This window comes from Danio rerio, chromosome 8 (genome assembly GCF_052040795.2).
Source record: "Danio rerio strain M-AB ecotype USA chromosome 8, GRCz13ab, whole genome shotgun sequence".
NCBI lineage: Eukaryota > Metazoa > Chordata > Actinopteri > Cypriniformes > Danionidae > Danio > Danio rerio.
In genome coordinates, this window is record NC_141028.1 from 55,513,204 (window position 1) to 55,525,926 (window position 12,723).

At 36.6% G+C, this 12,723-nt stretch overlaps 1 protein-coding gene and 1 long non-coding RNA gene across 29 annotated transcripts in view; one reads left to right on the top strand and one right to left on the bottom strand.

The window, feature by feature from the left end:
- Positions 1–12,723, bottom strand: part of LOC141375930 (uncharacterized) — a 66,424-nt gene that overhangs the window by 34,984 nt on the left and 18,717 nt on the right. The window contains exon 5 of one of the 7 annotated variants that reach the window (XR_015498492.1): positions 5,821–6,087. The exons of the other annotated variants lie outside the window; for them this stretch is intronic. This is a non-coding gene — a long non-coding RNA (uncharacterized LOC141375930). Of the gene's footprint in view, positions 1–5,820; positions 6,088–12,723 lie in introns of those variants that run through there. 7 annotated transcript variants of the gene reach the window in all.
- Positions 1–12,723, top strand: part of prdm16 (PR domain containing 16) — a 452,417-nt gene that overhangs the window by 32,022 nt on the left and 407,672 nt on the right. The window lies entirely within an intron of this gene.

The following is a 12,723-nucleotide window of genomic DNA, read 5'->3' on the forward strand; positions in this document are numbered from 1 at the left end:
ACTTGTAACTCGGCATTATAAATGACAGTTAGGGACCCCTAGCGTGTTCGCTACAGCACACGCGTGCATAAACGTGCTGAAACGGTATCGGTTTGTGAACGGGATCGTCCCTCCCTCTGTGCATGTCAGCACTCTCTCTTTTAATTAAAACTAGGTGTGGGACTCCTGCCTGTTCTTTTGACACCTCCCTATTTATCTACCGGACACAGTTCAGGGCGAGACCTGTGCAGAAGGGAAGATTTTTTGTTTTAAGAGACTTTTTCTTTGATGCCAAGTTCCTCCCGGAGAAAAAAAAAAGAGAGAGAGCCGCCACATCTGAATCGAGTTTGCTGAAATAACAGCAAATGTTTGTCTTGTATTGTATGGCACGCCGTTTGAAAAGCAATAAAGCCCCTCTTCCAGCGCCTAAAGCACCTCTTAATAAAATAGTCAAGAATAACTGCTTTACCCTAATCTCTGCCATAGATTACAAGGCTTGGGGCGGGAAATTAGCAGCAGACCCCCATGGCTCTGTCATCGGCGACCGCTGAACTTTACGTGTCTAAGAGGGCAGCGTCCTTTTTTTATTTTTTATTGAAATGATATTAGAAGCAACATGTGGCTAATGTGATCAGATTTTCCAAGGCCTGGGCCCGATCAGGGGTGAAGAGGCTATGGCTACAAACACACTCATTGACAAATAAGTGTCCCGCTGCTAAGGGTCAACGATGTGTGAGGATGTGTGTCTTTAAGGAGTGTGTTTGTGTGCATGTCCGTTTGGCAGTCAAATAAATACATTTAATAGAAAACGATCACAGTGGGATTGACGATTCAAGTGTACAGACTAGGGCTACATGGTATTGAAAATTGGATATATATGAATATATTTTGAGCAGATGATTCGAATGTCTCTATTTGAAAATATGTAATTCATTTCAATCAACCGGGATGATTAAGTCTTTTTTTATGCAGTGCATCTGCATAAAATAATAAATAATATATTGCAAATATATAAAAATAGGACAGGACTGAACAATATATCATTTGAGCATTGATATTACAATGTGTGCATCCACGGTAGTCACACTGAAGGATTAAATTATGTACTAATGAATTATAATTACATAATATTTATATAATATTATATTTTTAATGAAAAATATTATATTAAATATTACTTTTGAAAATTTTTATTACAGTGATAGTTTCATTAAAAAATTTGATTGTTTAATTTCTGTGTTTCAGTACTGATAGACTTTCTGGAAAACCATGAAGCACTGTTATTTAACGTTTGTCGTATTTATATACGCTTGTAATTTATTTTAGTTTATGATAGAAAAAGAGTTAATCACCCCAAATGATCTAAATTAATGAAATCTTTCCAAATAGAGCTATTCAAAACTGGCGAAATTGTATTCATATCGCAATATATATATCTCAGCAAAACAAAATATTGATGATTTGAATGTCTCTATTTGGAAAGATTAAACATTTGAAATAAAAATGTAAATAAACGGGGCAGTCTACCAACATTCGAGAACAGAGAGTGAACCATCAAACGACAAATAACATGGTCATCATTGTATAAATAATATTTAATGACATCTTTATCTTTTAATCGTCATACATAATCTTAATCGACTATTGTGGATACACACGTTGTAATATCGATGCTCAAACGAAACCTTGTTCAGCTTTAGTACAGACTCTTTATTAGCTCAAGTTAAGCAGATGGGTTTAGAGCAGAGATGCCCAAACTAGGGCCTGCTGGCTAAAGTTGGCCCATGGAAACCTTTAATTTGTCCCCCCAACCAATCAGAGAAGAGATAAAACAAATAATGGGTTTGGTTAGGTCGAATCCCTTAATCAGAGATAGTCATTTCTAATTTTACATAGTCTTTTGTTTAATTGCTGAGCTACAAAAAAAAAAAAAAAGAAATTAAATGTTTCATTTAAAAGTGAATTCATCAACTTTGTTAAAAGGGTAATGAAACACTAAAACACATCTTTTTTTGAGAGATATTGACAGATATATATGTGTGGTACGTTGTAAAAACACTATTAGGACATATATTTCACTATTGTGTGTTACAAGATTGTTTATGGTTTTATTGTAAGAAGTGCATTATAAAATGTAAAAATAAATATAATTATTCATATGATTAAGTTTATATATATATATATATATATATATATATATATATATATATATATATATATATATATATATATATATTATTATTTTGTTTATTTTTTTATATTATTAAATTGGGAAGTTACCATGGCAACTATAATGTTATACAGTTTGGGATATTTAGCTTTGGCCCACAGCCCTCAATCAAGTTTGGTTTTTGACTTTACTTCTTAAACTTGGCATAAAATAAAAATCAATAATTTCAATAATAATGTTTTATTGATTATTCCTACAAATATGCAAATTAGAGACTCCAGAATATTATTTGTCACTAAAATTCAAACTACTTGGGTGCACTTCGGTTCTCCCCACAGTCCAAAGACATGTGCTCTAAGTGAATTGAATAAACTAAATTGTTCATAGTGTTGGTGTGAATGAGTGTGTATGGGTGTTTGCCAGTACTGGGTTGCGGCTGGAAGAGCATCCGCTGTGTAAAACATATGCTGGAATAGTTGACGATTCATTCTGCTGTGGTGACCTCCGATATAGAGACTAAGCGAATGGAAAATAAATAATTATCTTTAACTTCCATTGTATGGTCTAACAAACTGGAAAACGTCACAAATATGACACGAGAATGACATGAGTTTGAGCAAAGGATGAGTCAATTTTCCCTTTTTAATGAACCTTTAAAGAACTATCAGATAATTACTGTATTGCCAGTCAAAATGGAAATGATGTGAAATAGATGAAATACTGAATTCAAAGTTTCCAGAAATTGAATAGGAACAAAACAGGTTCTAAGAGAGGTGAATGTGGATGAGAAGTCTTGACACTCTTTCAACATCTGAAAATGGAAAAATAAGGCAGTGAAGACATTTCACAGATGCATGAAGGCGATGTTTTCTCCCTGGTACACTCTCAGAAATAAACGTACAAAGACTCACTAGGGCAGAACTGAAAGGTGCACTTTTGTATATTTTAGGTAAGCATATATAGTCCTTTAGGTACTAATATCTACTGGAACATTAAAGAGATACTTCAACCATTTTGTCTATTTGTTCTGTTCGTCTGTTGAGCATAAAGTAATATAAATTCAATTAGATTCAATTCATGTTTATTTCTATAGCGCTTTTACAATGTAGATTGTGTCAAAGCAGCTTAACATAGAAGTTCTAGTAAATTGAAACCGTGTAAGTCCAGTTTTCAGAGATGAAGTTCAGTTTAGTGGTTTAATTCAGTGGTTTAATTCAGTGGTTTAATTCAGTGGTTTAGTTCAGTGGTTTATTTTCACTGCTGAAGGTCTAAACACTGAAGAGCAAATCCATCAGTGTGCAGCTCCACAAGTTCCAAACCAAGCAAGCCAAGCCAAACGCCTCTTAATGGCTTACACATTATGCTGATGGTGTAAATGTGATAATTTTGCAAATATTTGATTCAAATGGTCTCACTGATAGATATTCTTAATATGTATATTGAGAATTATATAAAAAAAAATATGCATTAGTAAAACTTTACTGCTGGATAAATTAAACATGTTTAAGTAGGTAAATGTGAATATATACATACTTTTCCCCTCTTTGTTGTAGTTTATTGCTAATAAAGTCAATAAAGTTACCCAAACTGCATTATGCTGTCTTACGCTATTTGTTAAACATTTAGTTAAGCAACAATCGATTGGGACATAATTAGAGCTGCACGATTCTGGCTAAAATGAGAATCGCGATTTTCTTGCTTAATCTAAAGTTCACGATTCTCTCACAATTCTGTAGATGTAAAATAAAGCTTAATATGAGATTGTTTTTTCTAAAACATATGGTAAAACAACAATATTAATATTATGTGTAGGTCTACTGATTTCTATACATAATTATTTTCTACTTATAATAATTCTGATGTTGAATTATGTTTGGGATATAGGCTTATACTTGCAATCTGTCATTGAGAACATTATTAGACCATTTAATTCACTGATGAAATCAACATTATATAGGCTAGAGTGGTTATACTGACACTGTAAACATTTATTTTCATGCACAACTGTGTGTTCGGTATGAAAGAAAAAAACATCAAATGCTTGTCGCTGTCATAACTCTAAAATGCGATATGATTATTTAAATGAAGTGCACACTTTCGGTTTTATTTTCACGGCTAAGTGCTGTTCATACTTCGCGCGCGGCTCTGAAACGATCACTCTGTGCCACAAATTGAATAGTATTTACAATTTTATAACCTGTTACTCACAGCATATGCAGGTTCTGTTCACTGAAGTAGACGCGTGTGCGTCAATCAAGTAGGGCACGCGCCCGCACAGTCAGCAGCTCACGTCACATGTGATTTCCCGGCCGCGAATACATCATTATACGAAGGCAAAAATTACATTTTTGGGTAAATTATACCTTATAAATACAGTATGTGACTCTTTTAACATCATTTAGAGGTGTCCATGTCGCTGAGCAACGTGTGTGAAACAACGAATTTGCTTCTCTCCTGAACTTGAAAATATGATTGCCAGAATCGTACAAATGCTAGATTAAGATTGTCTAGGGGGTTGAATCGAGATCGCGATCGTTTTCCGATTAATTGTGCAGCTCCAGACTTACTATGCCTATTACTAAATTGTAGTATTTTCATACCAATTTAAACTACCCCATCAACAACAAAAAAACAAAAAGAAAGAGCTTTGACACTCTGGGAAAGAATGTCTGAGTGCTTCAATTACATCAGGTTTCCCCATTTTTTTGTGTGTGTTAGAATGTTAAAACTCCTATGAATTGTCAGTCATTGATATGGCCCCCCAACAATGAGTTTGAGACCCCTGCTTTAAGGTGTCAACGTGGACCCTTTCACTAGAAATGTGAATCTTCTTGAAAGGTTCCTGCCCATTGAGAGATAAGGTAGAGGAGAATGAGAGAAATACATAAATGTACATGGAAAAAAGTTCATGTCAGAAAAACAAAATGCTGGACATGTTTAAAATTAAGATGGTTGGTGTCTTTTCAAATATTTGTGTTTGATGTTCAGGTCCAGCCAAATAATCTGTTTGCAATCAAAAATGAAAGTACTTGGTGAAACATTCGAAACGTTAATAAAAGAGATACCTCTGGAACATGTTTTTACTGCTGAGGGTATAAAAACCAACGATTTTAAATATTATTTTACTGAGCACCTGGGCTTTCTGTGGCCCCTCCTGTCCCTCCGCGGGTTTGTATGCAGTAGTGGGGTTTATTTTCCCAAGCGCCTCTCGGGTATGATAGAATTTGAGTGCTCACACATATGAGCTCATCGCTCTACTGGTGGGCCACAACTGCAAAATGTTAACTGTCATCAGGATAATTTAAGTATTTGTAAGTTGTTTCCTTTGCACCAAACAGAGCGATATCTCACGTTACCTTTTGGTCTCATCATGCACTTTTCTCTGATCGGTCATTATCGGAGCACCAATAATGAGATTTATGCCAAGCTTCTTTTCCATCCCCCAAATGTTTTGCAGCGTCCACAAGGCTTGATTCAATTACGACGTTGGGTCGTTCTCAGATCTCAAGTCCGTTTTCAATTGAAGGAGGTCATGCTTCGTGTTTCTCATTGTCTTGACAGACTTTTTGAACTAATCAGATCTGGGAGGGGGGGTTCACAACTGGTTTCGTTTCAGGTCTTCAATTGTACGCACGTCCCCCCCTACCAAATTGGATTTTCAATCAGGTCGGTGTCCGATAGCGTCCAGTGTCCGCTTTGAAGTGGAGGAACTTTCTCTGTCCCCTCAAGCCAGAGCCGCTTATCTGTTGCGATGATGGACTATAGTTTCAATCAGCCAGACATTGTTAATTACCCTTTTCATTGGAGTGAAGAGGCAGGTAAAGACAAATCCAATTTTGCCACGCTTGCATTTGACCTGGGACGCAACCCTCAGGCCAGTGGTCTTGAATTACACGACCTCTGGAAAGTTACTTGACTTTCAACAGACCTCTGGCTCACTGTTTTTAAAGGGAATAGTGTGAAAAATGTAAAAAGTAAGGAAAAGATTGGACATCAGGGTTAAATAATCTTGGTTATATTATTCTTCAACAACATTTCACATCTCTGACAGAGTTTGGGGAACGCTGCATCACTAATTTATTTCCAGAAAGATGCTTTATACTATGGTAGTTCAGCCACGAGTTACATCCTTGTTTAGGGAATGCACCCCTGGTTATTTTTTAGTCAGCTAAATCTGGAGTAGATTTAGTCGACTAAAATAGTATTCCATTTAAAAACGAATTCAGGAGCTTAAAATATGACCTGAAGTACATACCATTTCAGTCTAAAGATTTAGGTGCTTTCACACCTGTAGATCGATCGTTTTGTTTGTAAACAGAGAATAACATTATTACAATATTTATTTTTTTCCTAGTGCAGTTCGCTTTTACAGTTTCTAAACAGACCCAAATTGTTCAAACAAGTCATGTGCAAGTAAACTCTCCTCACATTGGTCAAAGTTTCAGGGTTTATTCATATTATAGTTATATATATATAATAGTTATATTTATTTATTATTATAGTCCCATGTTATACGTTCTTATTTTAATTTGTGATGATAAGCAATAATATATATATTATAAGTCAAAAGGTGCACTTTCATTTTGACACCCACAGACATCGTCACCAAATAAAAATCCAGGACAGACTTTCTCATACATGTCATTTCAGTTGTCAAGTTTTGATCTATTGAATCAATCAATCTATAAAAAAACATTGGCTAGAAGCAGAATAATGTTGATCTTTCTTTTTAAGATGTCAGTGCTTTTTAAGATGTCAATGAACAAAACAACAGGCCTAATACAACATATTACAAGATTAAAATTAGTTATCAGATGGTAATTTCGGTCAATTTTTCGAATGAATAAACAGCCCTCTGTAATATATTTCTGAAAAGACATGCACATTTACTAGTAGGAATGATGGCATCCCATCTTACTCATCGTTCTCTCTTCATATAGCATATATATGGCTATTAAATAACCATAATAGACTCTGACATAGCCAGGTTTGTTAGTTCATTTTGCTTTCTTACTACAATCGATCTGCTCCAGAGTTTGTTTCAATCAAGCCGAGATCACCTCATTCATGCGATCTCGGACCGATTAATTTTGTGCAAATCCAATCGTGACTGCTGGATTCACATATGCCAAACAAACCGCGCTAACTGGGCAAATGAAACAGGTTCCGAAAAAAATCTCCAGGTGTGAAAGCACCCTAAGACTAAAAACTAAGCAGAGAGACTACAAGTCACTTTCCAGAACTTTTTCTTTCATTGTTCCACACCGGTGGAATGATCCTCAAAGGACAACTAAAAACTCATCTAATCTGCGATCTCTCCCACCTTACCACGCGACAACCCCAAACTGAGTGTGTCTATCATAGGTGAGTGGGCTTGACAAACCACCCGTAGAAGCACTCTTCTCTCTCAATTCATTCATTGATTAATTTTTTTCTTTTTTGGTGTAGTTCCTTAATCAGGGATTGCCAAAACGGAATGAATCAAAAAAGCATGTTTTACGCAGAGGATGTCCTTCCAGCCGCAACTCAATACTGGAAAACACCCATACACTATGGCCAATTTAGCTTATTGAATTCACCTACAGTGAATGTCTTTGGACTGTGGGGGAAACTGGAGCACCTAGAGGAAACACAAGCGAACATGTAGAGAAAATGCAAACTCCACACAAAAACGCCAACTGGCCTAGCCGGGGCTTGAACCACTAACCTTCTTGCTTTAAGGTGACAGTGCTACCCACTATGCCACCGTGATGCTCTTCTCTCTCTATTTAAAAAAAAACATTCAACCTTACACTAGCACTTAATTCTCTGAGCACTAACAGTTCCTTTGTATAATTAGCACTTCTTGTGTATATTGCCTCTTCTTGTTGAATCGCTCAATGCCTCCTCAGTTTAAGTTGCTTAACACAAAGGCGTCTGCTACATGCCTAAATGTAAGACTAAAACTGAATCAAATTTTGCTGTCAAAGTGAACACTACTGGACATTCAGGGTGAGGATGTTCCTCCGGTAGTTAGAGGAGTGAAAGTGGTGTGAGTCCGTCTGAAAGGAGCTATTCTTCCTCCCGTGAGCACATCAGCTTGTACAGCTGTTGAAGCTACGAGAGCAATTATCACCCGTTTACCGCTGTTGATTTGTGAGGGCTTTCTCTAGGGCTCGGAGGAATGCCCCTTTTCTTCCAGGGTTTGTTTTTGGGAGGGGGTTTCTCAGCTCACAGACAGCTTTCAGAAGAGAATTTGCCTAATTGTTTGATAGCATCTGTCTTTCTGTGCCTAGGGAGGAAACAGCTAGCTTCGTGCTAATATGGAGAAAACGAACTGTATTTAAAGACTTGGTGAAAAAGAGTTTCCACAATGCTGTCAAATGTGTAAAGGCGACACAATTGGGTTTTTTGGCAATAGTTTGACATTGTGCTTTAAGAACAGGTTTGTTGTTTGTGGGGTCACTTTAGATTTTTGGCTCGAGGTGGTAAGACTGGCTTTGGGGACCTATATGGGGACGGGGGTTACAGAGGTAATGGGCCTTACTAAAGGTGCTGGAAGGCAACTGAAGGGCAGAGAGAGATTTCCCTAGTGTGGGAGAGTGTGTTTCTGACCTAGCCATACTTTAGGGATAAAACTGCAGCAAAACGTCCCTAGAAGTAAGCCAAAACTGCTTTTTGAGAATGTCCTCGAAGGGAAAATCTTGTTGTGAATACTATAAATAATGCATTCCTTAAATTATACATTTTTTCCAGTGTGTAAAAATAAGAAGGATTTTTTTTCCAGTGTGGAAATTTGTTTTCCATATTTTTTCCAGTGTGTAAAAATAAGAAGATATGGATTTTTATTACACATATTAAATGTAATTTATTCTTCAGCAGAGATTATACCAATCTTCAATGTCAGATGATTCAGAAATCATACTAATATTCAAGTGCTAAATTATTATTTTTATGGTTGACGATCACTTATTAAGAACGAGTCTTGATTTTATTGTTGAAAACATTGTTTGCTGCTTAATATTTTCTGCTTTTTTTTTTTCCGGATGAATAGAAAGTTAACGACTTAAGCTTAAATTTGAATACTTAATAGAGAGTTTTACACTTTTAAATACCAACAATCATTTTATTAACTAATTTCTTAGACCTTGTATAGTTCTTTTTCTCTTTGTCATGATGACAGTACAACAGTGTTGGGCAATAACACTTTACTAGTAATGCGCTACTGTAACGGCATTACTTTTGACAGTAACTAATACTATGACGCATTACTTTTAAAATATAGTAACTCCATTATCGTTCCAATATGATGCGTTTGTCCGTTGCTGGGTAAGTTAATTAACTTTGGCTGCAGTCTAGCCCACATCTTCCTGTTTACAGTGGCAAAAGATTGTGGAATTGGTGGATGTCAACCAACCACCGTAGGAAAGATGCGTCCTGTATGAGGCACCAGACTGGACAAAATCCAAGCGAAAGCAGAGACCGAACGCGCGAGGTACACCAAGTGTGTTCACAAGAGAAACCGAGGGACTATTAACGTTACTATTATTAATTACTGTTACTAACGCCTGTTTCACACCGCAATCGTCAGCGGCACGTGAGCAGCGCGTGTGTCCATGTTAACAGATTAGAGCTTTCATAACGCACACAGCAGCAGCGCGTCAGAGCGAGGCGTGAGTGTCGCCGAAGCAGCAGGGCAGCGATAGTTTCGGCGCTGGGTCTATTGTTGATGCGCTGCTCACGCTCAATTAATGTGACAGTGCATTGATAATGACCAAACCACATTGAATGACAGTAAAAAGTAGCAATTTTACCCAATAAATGCGTTAATAATGTCAAATGGTTTATATATAGTCGTTCAAATGAACTTAAAACGGCAACAAACATTTATTTAGGCCCGAACTACAAAACCAAATGTAAAACAATTTTAGTATCAGTTTTGCTTAAGTTGCACACTAGTGTTGTAGGAGAGGGGAAATAGAATATTTACGGAATTTGTAGTCCATAGCGAAGTGTATTGTGGGTAGTGTAGTTCGACACGCATGCTGGATTATGTTAACTTGCTGTGTTCTGTGCAGCTGAGCAAAGGAAGAAAGTTTTAATCGGCTTTGTTTTATGTTCACTCGAGTTATTCCTACCGGGAGCTGTTTGCATTGTGAATCTGACAACATGAAAATAAGTAAAAGAAAGTCATGCATTGGTTACTTTTGTCCGTCTCATCCTCTGCACGAGCATGAATTAACGAGCTGTTATTCTGCCGCTGGACATCACTGAAGCGGAGAAAGTAACACTAGTTAGATCATGCATAAATATCATTATAAGTATATTGTATAAATATTATTATAACTAGGTCTACAGCAACCTGATAATCAAAAAACAAATGACATGATATCACAGGCGATTGTCTTCTGACTGTAGACACTTCTCATATAAGTTAGCTTGAGAAGCATACAGTACTATTTGATCTAAAAAATTTGTAAAATAAACATTTGCAGGTTAAAGAAACAGCATAGGAGGGGCTTTGGTGCAGATGAAAAGTTTAAAAAGTGTATTTGTATATAGAGACATAAGTAACTAGGTAGAATAGACAGAAATAGGTTGATCTCTGCAGCAGCTGCCGAAGAGCTGCGCGCTGCAGACGCAGCTGGTGTGAAAGGCAAACGCCTGCGTGCTGCTACTGCTCGACATACGCTCTGCGCACGCTCTGCTCATGCGCCGCTGACGCTTGCGGTGTGAAACAGGCGTAATACTACTATGTTTGTTGTTTCAAATAAATAAGCACACAACGCTTTCCATAATTTGTTGACGTACCACGTTTTATTTGTGGTTAGTTTGAAAATTGCTCATCAATATCATTTGAGCAGCTATTTTTTTTTTTTTTTTTAAATGCATTAAATTTATGGTTGTCTATAATAGCAGCTTTGTGGTGCTGAGTTTCACCACCAAATTGATTCTAAATGAATTTGAAATATGAGAACATTAAAGGGTAGCTAAATCTCCAACACGTTTTTTTTAAATATCACAATGTCCTTTCCTGCAATATCTGAATATATATTCTATGCAAAATTCTTTATAGATATCCAGTCCTTTTAAAAAAAAAATAAAAAAAATAAAATTACATCTAAATAAGTAACCCAAACAGTATTATATGACTTAACACTAAAAATGAAAAATAATTATTATTTAGGTGAGGATCAAACTTGGGTCGGCATCATCGTAACGCAACCAGCTGACCACTAAACCCCAATGGTGCTATTTGAAATAAAAAATAAGTATTGTACTTTTACCTTCAAGACTCTTTTAACCACAGAATTACTTTCTATTGATGGCTTAAACTTTTTCTCCCCTTTTTAAATTTCTGATCAAATTAAGCCAGATTTATTAATGTAGTGAATCATCTGATTTTCATTGAGCAGGTGTAATATTCATTAATATTAATTACTCGAATTCTTATATTCACTAAGGTGTCGCTGTCATCATTAACCTGCAGGCTGCATTTTGCTCACGAGGCTGCGAGAAAATAAATAAAAAGAGAGTGAGAGTATGGTATAATAAATAAATAAATGAAAAAGGTGCGACTGCTGAGAGTGCAAGCGGCTAGGAACACCGGCCCTCGCGGCCAAAAAAACGGACCGGCCCGCCAGGAATTCTCCCGGTCCTCTAGATGAGCCAATCCTGTCCTGCACGCTTTCAAACACCACTGCGCGTTTATGTGTGTCAGGATTACCTTCTGAGGTGCAAGTAATTTATTAAACAAAGAAAAGATTCACGCAGCTTCTCCTTTCGCAGCAAATTCCATTTTTACTGTTGATATTTGTCAACAGATAATCAGGAAGTAACGATTTTGTTTGATTTGACTCGTTGGATGGAAACACTGCTTTGTTTGCACATATCATAATCTAGTTTGCGCATAAAGGTAATTTGCATCTTTGGATAGAAACATAGCTACTGACCGTACATACTTTACTAGTTGTTTTGCATAATAGCAGTAGCTTAAAGTGCAATTTAGAGGCTTAATTAGGGTAATTAGGTTAACTAAGTTAGAGTAATTAGGCATTATTCAACTGTTTTTTTCAACTCCTTTTAAAATAAAAGTAATATAAATGTTTTTATTCTGTAATTATTTGTATTTGTTACTAATTCATTTGTAGTACAATGAATAGCCAGACTTAAAAGCGTGTGTGTGTACGTGTCTAACTAGCGTTTGAGTCTTTCTTCTTGCTCAACTCTCACCCAAATTAAAGCTCAGCAGGTATCTGGCCGGCTCTTAAACCCACATCTCACCCTCCTTATATCTGTTTCTCCAAGCGCTTTGTTTCCCCTCAGCCTGACTTGTCAGGGAAAATCCTCATATTTGCGGCTTGCGTTGGCAGCACACTGTTGCTGAAATGTAGATTTTCAATGTGACCCTGACCCCGTTTGACACAACATTGTTTTTCCACGTCTCCTGAACTTTTTGTTCATCTCAATCTCCAGCAGAATGGACAAGCTGTGCTTTAACATGACCCAGTACTGTATCTGTCATTTGCCTTTTTTCAGGGAACTTTTAATGAGCTGCTAGATCGTTTTCACGTCGACATTAGAGATTATGGCTC